Raw genomic sequence first — 11,532 nt, forward strand, 5'->3', positions numbered from 1 at the left:
TGCCTTAAGTTCATTATTTTCTGAGTGAAAATTAACCTAAATTATCCAAGAAAAAATAAATCAAGAAAATGTCAGTAAAACTGACTCGCTCACTCTATAAAAGAAGTGTCGGTATGGAAAATAGGGGTGAGTGGGATCACTACCACGAGTCATTTACCATTTAGACCTTCCAACATAAAACCCCCACCTGAGAGAGCTGATACTAAAGGGTGATGCGACCGCTACTACTACTACTACCGGCGCCACGCGGACAGCAGCGCCCCTAGCGGTCATCCTTAATCTATGAACATCTTGTCCTGTAGGGTGGGTAAAAAGAAAAAGGGTGGGTTTCATATGGCGACACGAGCCAATCACCCAGAAATAGATTTTTCCTACGTCAAAATCCCTTTTCTGGGCTCAGCTCGTGTCGGCCTATGAAATAGTACCAGAGAAACAGACAAGATGGAATAAAGGACAAATGAAACCCAATAGTAAAAAAGTAATATAATATAAGTGAATCAAGACACATTACAGTACACTAACAAAAGTACTTAAAGCTAGCTTATACTAAACAATGGCAGGGTAAACATAGCAAATTAATATAAAGTACTTAAAATTAGCTTATACTAGACATGGTGATACATAATAGTGTAATGGCAAATAGAACAATATAGAATGATTCACTTAATTTAAATATTTACAAAATATACAAACTCATTGTGTTCTACCCTAGCATAAAAATAAGGGTAGAAACACTGAAGTACATTATATGTACACAATGTGGATGTCCCTAGCAAAAAAAATAAGGGGCATTCCACCAATACGATTCTAGCGGCTAAGGCTAGAGTATCCCGAGAAGCATGGCAATAGGGTGAGGCATGTTGGAGGAGGTAGGTAGAAAGGAGACCTGGATCTATACTACAACTACTGTGCAGTATCAGGAGAAACAATGTTTCCCGCTGCTACTGCTGAAAATTTTAAAGATTCCAAGGACTTCAGGTAATGACGTTTAAAGACTGTCGGTGATTTCCATCCAGTATACTTTTTAAGATCCTCAAAATTCATATGTTGGAAATAATTAATTGGGGTGGCTACTCCCCTGATATCATGTGCTTTTGGAAATGATTCAGGGTTGGCTTGTTTAATGAAGTAAAGGATCTGTTTGTCTGATTCCTTTCACTGATAAAGTGCCACCTTTTTCTCTCATTAAAAGAGAGGACCTGAGGATCTAGAGGATGTACGAGATAGAAAGGCTCTTAAAATTGATACTGCAAGAGAAGGATCTTGCGGAAGTGGGATGACTTTCCAAGGGGCCCACCTTGCAAGGGGATCCTCATTTTTAGCTAAAAAGCTGCGATCCAGAGAAAGTAGAACTTCTCCTGAGGGGAGAAATTCTACATGACCCGCATCTCTGGATAGAGCCGACAGTTCTGAAATTCTGGCTCCTGAAGCCAGGCTTAACAAAGATAACGTCTTTCTAAGTAGCATTATGAATGTGCAAGACGAGTTGTCAGTATCTGAGGCTAGTTTGAGGACATCATTTAAGAACCATGAAACTGAAGTAGGCCTTTGAGAAGGTCTAAGTCTAGCACAGGCTTTGGGAATAGACGTAAAGTAAGATTCTGTTAAGTCTATTTGGAAACCCAACTGAAAGATTTTCTTCAAAGCCGATTTATTAGTAGTAATGGTGCTAGCTGCTAAGCCTTTTTCAAACAAGGATCTGAAAAAGGATATAGCTAAGTTAACTGTCATGGTTGTAGTGTTTGATTCTTTCAGGAAGGATGCTAATTTTTTAACAGCTGAGTCATATTGTCTAATAGTTGACTCTCTTTTATCTGATTCTAGAAAGAGGATGTTTTGTGGATCAATGTTAGCATCTTTTTTAGCCGCAAACTTCATGAAGTCCATAAAGTTAGGGTCTGAAGAATTCCTGAGGAAGCGAACACAGTCCTCATTTGTACTGATTGCGACAGCTTGGGATTGGGAATCCGTTGAGGTCGGAGACCCAATTCCAGAAGCAGAGGATACCAGTTGCTTTTTGGCCAATCTGGAGCAATCAGAGCTACTAGTCCCTTGAAAGTCCTCAGCTTGCTCAAAACTTTCAAAAGAAGATTAACTGGAGGAAATACGTAGATTTTCTTCCATTGATTCCAGTCCAACGACAGGGCGTCCGTGGCATAAGCCAGAGGGTCCAGGTTGGGGGCCACAGCAAGGGAGCTTGTGGTTCGCTTGTGAGGCGAAGAGATCTACTTGGAGACCTGGGACTCTCTGGCATATCCACTGGAATGACCTGTCGTCTAGGGACCATTCTGACTCCAGAGGGACTGACCGTGGGACAGTGCGTCCTATCATCATTTTCTTACCCCTGCCAAGTGGGTGGCAGATAGATGCCATCTGTGCTTGTCTGCTAGAGCAAAGATGGCTATCATGACATGATTCACGTGTTTGGATTTGGACCCTCCTCTGTTGATGCAATGTACCACCACTGCACTGTCCAAAACTAGTCTTAGATGAGACTTCTTTGGGAGAAGGAGTCTCTTCAGGGTAAGAAATACTGCCATTGCTTCCAGAACGTTTATGTGGAGCTGGCGGAATTGAACGGACCAAGTCCCCTGAACTTGCTTGAATTGAGAATATCCCCCCCCAACCGGACAGGGAGGCATCCGTGTGAATAGTTAACACCGGAAGGGGATATTGAAGGGGTACCATTTGGCAAGATTCTTCACTTTTGTCCATGGACGGAGCTGATTGCGAAGGATCTGTGGAATTACTGACAACTTGTCCCGAGATTTGACGTTTGCTCTTGATCGCCAAACTCGATTTATATCTTTCAGTCTTGCTTTCAGGAGGATGTCTGTCACTGAGGCAAACTGAAGAGAACCTAGGATTCTTTCCTGGTTTCTCCTTGACGTTTGTTTGCTTTTGAGAAATTGCCTCACAGACTGTGCTATTTCTTTCCTTTTGACCACTGGAATTGACAGATTGTGGGAGGATAAATCCCATTGGATTCCTAGCCACTGAAAACGAGACTCCGGAGTGAGTCTGGATTTCGTTTTGTTTATCTGGAACCCCAGATGTTCCAGAAATTGTACTACCTTCTTCGTGGCTTTGAGGCATTCCTCGACCGTTGGTGCCCAGATCAACCAATCGTCGAGGTACGCTGCTACCATTATCCCTTGTGTTCTCAACTGTTGAACTACCACTTCTGCTATTTTCGTGAATACCCTGGGGGCTACATTCAGACCGAAGGGCATCACTTTGAATGAGAACTTCTGATTTCCTAGTTTGAAGCCTAGGAATGGACGGAAGTGTCTGGCTATAGGGATATGATAGTATGCGTCTGTAAGATCGATAGAGGTTGTGACGGCCCCACGGGGAAGTAAGGTCCGTACCTGCGAGATGGTGAGCATTTTGAACTTGTCGCAACGAATGAAAGAGTTTAGCTTTGACAAGTCTAAGATTACCCTTCTTTTTGTTGAGCCTTTCTTTGGCATGCTGAACAAGCGACCTTGAAATTTTAGATGCTTGACTCTCGCAATAGCTCCTTTCTGAAGGAGTTCCTCCGCATAATCTGTCAACTCCTTTGATGGTATTTGATAGAATGATTTGTTTGGGGGAGGATCTTTGATCCAACTCCAACCCAATCCTTTGGACACGATGCTCTGTGCCCATTTGCTGAACCCCCACCTGTGACGGAAGAGGAACAGCCTCCCTCCTACCTGGGGAGCCTCACTGTTGTTGAGCGGGTTGACCTCCGCGCCCTCCTCTGAAGTGCTTGCCTCTTGCAGCTCTTCCTGTGCCACGTTGGCGAAAGTGACCTCTCGCTCTGCTCCCCCTAGAAAACCTGTTGAAGGTTGAGTAGGCCTGGCTTTCATACATCGAATTGAAGGCTGGTGAGACGGTGTATGAGGTCGAAGGTTGATTTTGAGGAGACAACAGGAGAATGGGCTGTGTCTGCTTTGAGGTTGACGGCTGTCCCTGTTGTGTAACTGGATGGCCTGAACCGAATGTTGTTGTTGCTGCTGTTTTTGATAGGGTTGGAATCTCCTACCCGTTTTCTTTAACTTCTTACCAGCAGCAGGGGCGCTCTCTTGCTTCCTCTTGGAAGAGATGCCCCATCTGGCTCTAAGGCTCTGGTTAAGCCAAGCAGCCTCGTGATGCACCTCATTCACAGAGGCTTCTGGGAAGAGGTCCGCACCCCACATGCTGGAAGCTAGGAGTCTATTAGGCTCATGCCTAATGGTTGCCTCCTGCAAGACATGCTTTCGGCAGTTCCTTCTGGCTAAGAAGAAGTCAAAGGCATCGGCTTGAACCATCTGGAGCTGGGATTTAGCCAGAATTTTAAACAGCGGTTCCGTAGCATAGGACAGGGCAGCCATCTCCGTAATGATAAGGGAGTTAAGAGACCTCCCAAATCTTGTACGGGCATCGAATTCTGCCTGAATAAGGCTATCAGGCAGTCTCGGGAGCTTCTCGCCAAACTGATCCATTGCGCAGTCTGGCTTCAGCTTACTTACTGAGAAAGTGGCAAGAGCGGAGATGTTGATTCCGCTTCTCTCAACTGTGGCATGGGCTCATCTTTCAGGACTGCCTGTAGAGTCGCTTCTAACTCCCACCTTAGTAGCGAAACGGAAGGAAGAAGCCTCCTCCTCCGTATCGAACGATAGTGAAGGGGCTCTTGAATGCCTGGAGTTTGGTATTGGTACAATTCCAATCCTCCAGGCAGTGAACCCATTCCCTCTGTGCATGATCCCTACTATATAGCACAGTCTCTCTAGAGATCTTATCCTCTCTATTGAGAGCAGTTACCGTTAGCCTAGCATACCCTATGAAAGGCTGAGTCAGTCCGGGAGGATAGAACTCGAAGTCCTCAATCCTTCTTGTTCCACACTCCGGGATCGAAATCATGCCACCCTTGAAGGGGGCATAAGCTGCCACTCTCCAGGGGTTATCCATAGAGAAGGCTGGTAGGGATTCATAAGGAGGTAGCTGTAGGAGACCAGTACCTGCTACAGGGGAGCTTGTCTGAGGGGCCTGATTGAGGCCAGCAAAGCGGTCGTCATGCTCTCTAACTTGGTTAGAGAGGTCTTGTATGGACTGACCAGATTGGTTGATCGTACTGGACAGCTGGGCAAACATTTGCTCAAACTTGGTACCAAGAGATCCAACCATCTCTCCCACTTGTTGCATCACTACTGCTGAGAAAGTGGTGGGATCAAAAGAGCTAGGTCCCGCCACCCCAACAGGAGTTACCGGAGTAGATCCGGTAGATGCCGGAGAAGGCATTGGCTCGGCCGAAGCGCGAGCCTTCTCCTTAGAAGCCTTGCTTCTTGAGCTCTTTGAATAGGAAGAGCTAGGCTTCGTTTTCACCGCATCGGCGTAGGATGTCGTAGACTTCCTAGCCGAAGAAGACGACGACTTCTTAGAAGTCTTCTTATGTAGGGTCTTCTGTTCTCTCTGTCCCTTCACCTTCGGGGGTACAGAGAGAGCGGGAGAACGAGTAGGGATCTCAGATCCCGTGAAGCCTTGGAAGGAAGAAGAAGAAGGAACAGGGGAAGAAGATCCAGGAGCGCCCAAGGGTAGACCTTGAGCGCCCGACACACCTACCTCAACCAACAAATCCTCCGCACCTACCGCCATAGGCTCGAGATTAAGGTCCAGGTTGGCCACATCTGGGACCGGCTCCTGCGTCGAGACGGACCCAAACGCCTGCTGCACCTCCTGCTGAATGGAAGCTATGAGTGGGGCTGCCGAGATGGGGTCCACATACCCCGTCGCCTTGCCTCCGGGGAAGATCTGGACGGCCAGCTTCTTGTCTAGCATATAAGGCTGGCCCTTGGCGGCGTTCTTCCCGAAGCCGCCCACCCAAGCCTTCAGGGTTGCCAGAGCGACTTCCTTCACGGCGGCAGCCTGTAAGAGAAGGCAATATGAAGCTTCTAGCGGCGGAGATACGGTTAAAGAAGCTTAAAACTAAGGGTTAATGATTGAGAAGAAAAAAGTCCAGGAGTTAACTTACCCCACCCAAAAGCTGACTCACGAGGTCATAGCAGATGGTGCATGCCTCAGGGTGCCAAACGATCATCCCGTTGTGGTTGGTGGCACACGGGGCGTGGGTCCTACACTCTTCATGGGCGCAGGGGTCGTACAACGTAGCGTTGCAACCTGGAACCTGGCAGTTGGTAGCCTGTAAGTGGAGAGATACATGAGTATCAGAGTGCACACTTACAGCCTAACATAGACTCCGCTGCATGCCGGAGCATGTAAGTTAGATTAAACTAGAGCCCCGCCGTAATACGTGTGGTTAACTAGGCGGTTGGTGGGGGTCTGAGGCTTACGCCGGAGACAGGAAAAAGGTTCCAACCAGGAGTGGTGAGGAGCCATGAAACCACGACGGAGATAGTGCATAAAATTAAAACTAAAAGTCATCGTATCAGTAAGGGTATATCCATATAGAATGAGGTATAACACTTTTCGTTTACTAGAGGAGTGCCCGGGTAAGGAGCGAGCTCTCCTCCGGTAGCGAAAATCAGGATATAGTAGGCAAGCAAACAGACCACTAGTAAATTCCCATCCCGCCCACTGGTGGAGCCAGGTGGACCTATAACCGAAGGGGCTTCCCGGCTTCAGCGGGGGCTCCGTCGTTATTGGTAGGGGAACGGGTTGGGATTGGGGAAAATAGGGGGGGGGGGGGGGAATCCCGGCGTGAACACGGCGGACGAGAGAGAGGGGGGGGGTGGCCTAACCCCCCCCCCCTCCCTCGTCCCTCCCTATTACTACTACCCGCTTGGTAACCCGGTACCCGAGACAAGTGGTCGTCCTAGGCCCCAGCTGGTACGGAACTCCTGGCCCCCCCCCTCGGAGGGAGAGGGAGGTAGGCTACGGTGGTTGTCGTGACAACCAAGGAGATCCACCAGACCCCTCCCTATCACATGGTAGGGAGGGAAGGGGGAGGGTAAGGTGCTAAGGGACACATGAACGTAGGTGGCCTAGGCCGCGATAGCAACACAACCACAGAGGGGCCACGTGAACCAGCCTGTACCAACACATGGCACAAAGCACCTAGGCTAGCCTAGCACCCTAAATAACACTGATAATAAATAATACATCGTAAAAGAAAGAATGAGACACTTTTTAGTAAAAGAAAAGAAGCCCAGGAGGAGGCGAACTGATCCGAAGAACAGTCGACTACTCGGAGCCAGCAGTAGCCGATGAAGAGCAAGAGCTGGGATGCTGGGCCAGAAAAACACAGTATAGCCCTAAATACCAAACTAAGAGAAAAAAGGGTAAAAGGGCTGTGTCCTAACTATAAAATCGATGTAATAAAACGATGAACGTAAATACAAAAAGCCCATAAGCATAAGATGTCCCAGTATGGGAGACCGGGAAATCTTAACAACACGAGGCGGCACAAGGCCACCACGAGTCAACCGGGAGACCGTATATGACCTATAAAAAGGAAAATACTGGTCCCTGGAAGACTGGAATACCAAAAATTACTACTTATGAGGCACTTAACTTAGCCGAAGCGATTGCAGCACGTTCCATCGTAGATAGAGAAAAATCCAGCGAAAAACAACACAAGTGAAAAAGAAGCACCTAGCGTTGTAGAGCTAAAGATTAAGGATGACCGCTAGGGGCGCTGCTGTCTGTGTGGCGTCGGTAGTAGTAGTAGTAGCGGTCGCATCACCCTTTAGTATCAGCTCTCTCAGGTGGGGGTTTTATGTTGGAAGGTCTAAATGGTAAATGACTCGTGTAGTGATCCCACTCGCCCCTATTTCCATACTGACACTTCTTTTATAGAGTGAGCGAGTCAGTTTTACTGACATTTTCTTGATTTTTATTTTTTTCTCTGGTAATTTCTTAGGTTAATTTTACCTAGAAATAACTGAACTTAAGGAGACTATTTCATAGGCCGACACGAGCTGAGCCCAGAAATGATATATATATATATATGTATCTATTAAATATCTATATATATATATATATATATATATTATATATATATATAGGTTAATAAAATTTGGTCTATTTGTGAATTAATCTTGGGGTGAAGACTGACTTACATTATTGTAAAGTATAGTCATGTTTAATGAGTTTTCAGTTATTTATTTATTTATTTTTTTTTTGAGAAAACATCTGCAAATATGTATTAGGCAATTGCGATTATAACCGAATAAGTTTCGATATCAGTATACTAGGAAGTGGTGTATTATACTCGTGGATTTTCTTTATATTAATGTAGCTGATTGTTAAAAAAGGACCAATTATGATGTGCTCTTTTCCAATTTTTTAAAACTCATAGCCATGAATAGGGCATTCGTTTGGCTTATAGGATTGCCACATGTATACCATAAATCATGCACAATATGCTGTCCATTCTCTTGGAGAAACATCTCATTTCAAAATATTCGGATGATAAAAGGTGGCATATAGACCTACATGTTTCATGTCGTTTTTGTCAGTTTACTATGCTTATGACATTGATTTTAAGCCTAGACCTATGTTATATATTAGGTTGTTTATTATCATTATTGCTTCAGCAAACGTTTTGATTTAACATACAGCATATTACCTAAAGTGACAAATGTGGCTTAATAAAGAAAAGAAAGAATAAACTACTTATGAATATCGAAGGATTTATGGAGCTTGTCAACTTACTCTGTGGGGAACGCAAAGAAATGAATGAAAAGCAACCGTTTTTAGTAAAGAAATACATTTCAGTGCAGTTTTTTTGTAACTCCCCACTTTTTGCAGAAAACTTTATGAATAAATTTACTTGCCCGTGTTCACTTTGTAGCCTAATTTATGTATCAAATCATATATAACTATCATAACTATCAACCGGTAAAATTATAAATAGTAATTATATATATATATACTATATAATAATATATAGTAATTTATATATAATTATATATATATATATAATTAATATATATATAGTTATATATGATATATATATAGATATATATATATATATAGTAGGATATATATAATATAATATATATATATATATATTATAAGTGATATATAGATATTATATATATATATATATATATATATATATAATATATATATATATTATAATATATATAATATATATATATATTATATACGAATATAATAATCAGCTTCAAGACTGAACACTGTCCTCGTATCTCGTTCAATTCTAAATTTTACTATCATTAAAGTTACGCAATGCTTCAAAAGATATGAAGCAACTGAATTTTGGAAAGGGGAAAATCTAACTCTAAAAAGGTTTAATTAGTAAACCCAACTCATATACTGGTAAAGATACGGTTAATATAATATAACTAGGGTGACTATTTCGTCTAGTTAGTGTAGCAAAATAACATTGCTGGGTAATTAACACTACGCCTCCCCAGTGCGGAGGAAGTTTCTCGGTGACTGTGGGAACTTCGTGGCAACCCTGGATGAGTGTGAGAAGCAAAGATGGAGTTGGAAGAGTTGAGAGGGATGATGAGGAATGCAGAAGAGGGAAAAAAAGAAGAAGTGAAAGAGGCCAAACAGCAGATGGTTGAGAAGTTGGGATTGATGATGAATGCTGTGGAAGAGATGATGAAGGGTCTTATTGGAGAGGGAGCTGGTGGAGGTAGGCTTCCCAGGCCTTGTGATGGGCCAGGAGTGGTGAAGAAAGTGAAAGAGAGTACGAGTGATGAGGGTGATTTGGTTATGATAAGTGAGGACAAGAAAGGAAAGACACACGACAAAGATAGGACTGAAGATGAGGATAAAAAGGGGGCTGAGAAAAAGAAGACAACTAAGGAAAAGAAGGTTAGTAAGGATGACGGACAGGATGAGACAAGGACTGAAGATGTTGGGGAAAGGGCTGAGAGTAAGGAACAGGATGAGAGTGATTTTGATAGTGGTAAGTGGGAACAAGTAGGCAAGAAGAAGGGTGTGGCTAAGCGTATGGATGTCATTATGGAAGTGGATTCATTGTAATCACAAGAGTTTAAGAGGAATCAGGAGGGAAGTAGTGGAATTGAGAGTAAAAGTGAGCAAGAATTACATAAGGCTGTGTATATGAGAGAGGTACCCTGATATGCAAGGTATGAGGAATATAGAAGATAGGGAACTTTTTCAAAGAATATGAGAAGTATTGTGTTAGCAAAGTATGGGAACAATGGGAAAAATAAGCGAGTTTGGGTTAGGGAGTTAAGAGATTTTTTTGATTGGGTATTTGTTAAACTTGTATGGGATAATGCTGAGTGTAGGGAGATGTGTCATATGAAAGTGTTGAAATTAGGATCATGGAACAGGCTAGGAGGGCAAAGAGTAGTGTTAAGTATAGGAGGAAGAATGATTTTGAGGAGATGAGAATGAATGTTGGTGAGTAACTTACTATGTATGTACTATGCCGGTTAGAGACATTAGCTAGGAAAAAGTTGGGGACGAGGGAATAAATGAGTGTAAGGAGTTAGTGAGAAAGTTGTTAGAGATTGTGCCTGAGAGTGTATACAAGTTTATAAATCTAAAACATAAGGAGAAAAAGAGAGGTTAACTTGAAATGACATTTTAGAGATAGTTTAGGATTACGAGCTAGGTAGGTGTATGAAAGAGAGCAGAAGTGTCAGGACCAGGACCGAAGTAAGTAAGGGTATGCCTGTGCTTGTTGTGGTTACTACGTGGCTCTGTATTTAGGTATTTGTTGATTATAGCCCCGTTCTGTGTTGATTCTCAAATTGGGTATCAATAACATTCCATCCTCTTTGTAGTTACTTTATTATAAACCATGAGCCATTCTATTGAGTATAACTTAAACAAAAGAAAAACACTTTTAGGCTAATGCCTTGGAGGCCTACCACTGGCTATATCAAAAAAGTACAAAAAGACGTATTATAAGCAAATTAACGTATCTTACCACAATTTTGGGGACTTTATCTACTAAAAATACATGACGAAATCCATGACAAGCAAATCATCATTCATGTGCATGAATCTGAGGCAGCAGTTGTTGTGATTGTTTACTTCTACCCAGTGGAGCGGGAAGTAACTCGTCCACCTTGGTAGAATGTATTTTTAGTATTGTTTTCAAAACTCAGATATAACTGGGTATGCTAATGACAGTAACAATGCCAGAGTTTAAGAGCTATAGGGAGGCAGTTTTAAAAGGGCTGAGGTGAATGGCAGAGCGTATATAGGAAGAATGAATGTCGGTGGGCGTTAGGAGCTTGTTTCGGGTGTGAGAAGACGGGTCATTTAGTTACTGAGTGTCAGAGAGATAAGGACATTAAATGTTATAGGTGTGGGCAAACAGGTCATGTAGCTAGTGGATGTCGGGGTACCTGTATGAATGTGGTTTGCAGCAACTGTGAAAAGAATGTGCATTATGCTGGGATGTCTAAAGAACAGCATGCAAAGTTTGCTGAATATGAAACGAAGGTAGTGTAGTGAATGTGTGTAGGCGTAAGAGGATGAGTCAGCCTTGGAATTCGGGAAACTAGGTGTTAAGGGGATTCAGTTGGGTAGGTCCCCTAGTGTGTGGGCAGTAAGAGTGATGCATGTATGAGAAGGGTTGTTACATGAAGA

General features: G+C 43.4%; 1 long non-coding RNA gene across 1 annotated transcript in view; it reads right to left on the bottom strand.

The window, feature by feature from the left end:
• LOC135220778 (uncharacterized) overlaps window positions 1-11,072 on the bottom strand; it is a 68,232-nt gene extending 57,160 nt beyond the window's left edge. Inside the window, exon 1 of the long non-coding RNA XR_010315796.1 lies at window positions 10,865-11,072. This is a non-coding gene — a long non-coding RNA (uncharacterized LOC135220778). The remainder of the gene's footprint in view (window positions 1-10,864) is intronic.
• Between the last annotated feature and the right edge of the window lie 460 nt (window positions 11,073-11,532).

The sequence above is a fragment of the Macrobrachium nipponense genome, chromosome 2 (assembly GCF_015104395.2).
Source record: "Macrobrachium nipponense isolate FS-2020 chromosome 2, ASM1510439v2, whole genome shotgun sequence".
NCBI lineage: Eukaryota > Metazoa > Arthropoda > Malacostraca > Decapoda > Palaemonidae > Macrobrachium > Macrobrachium nipponense.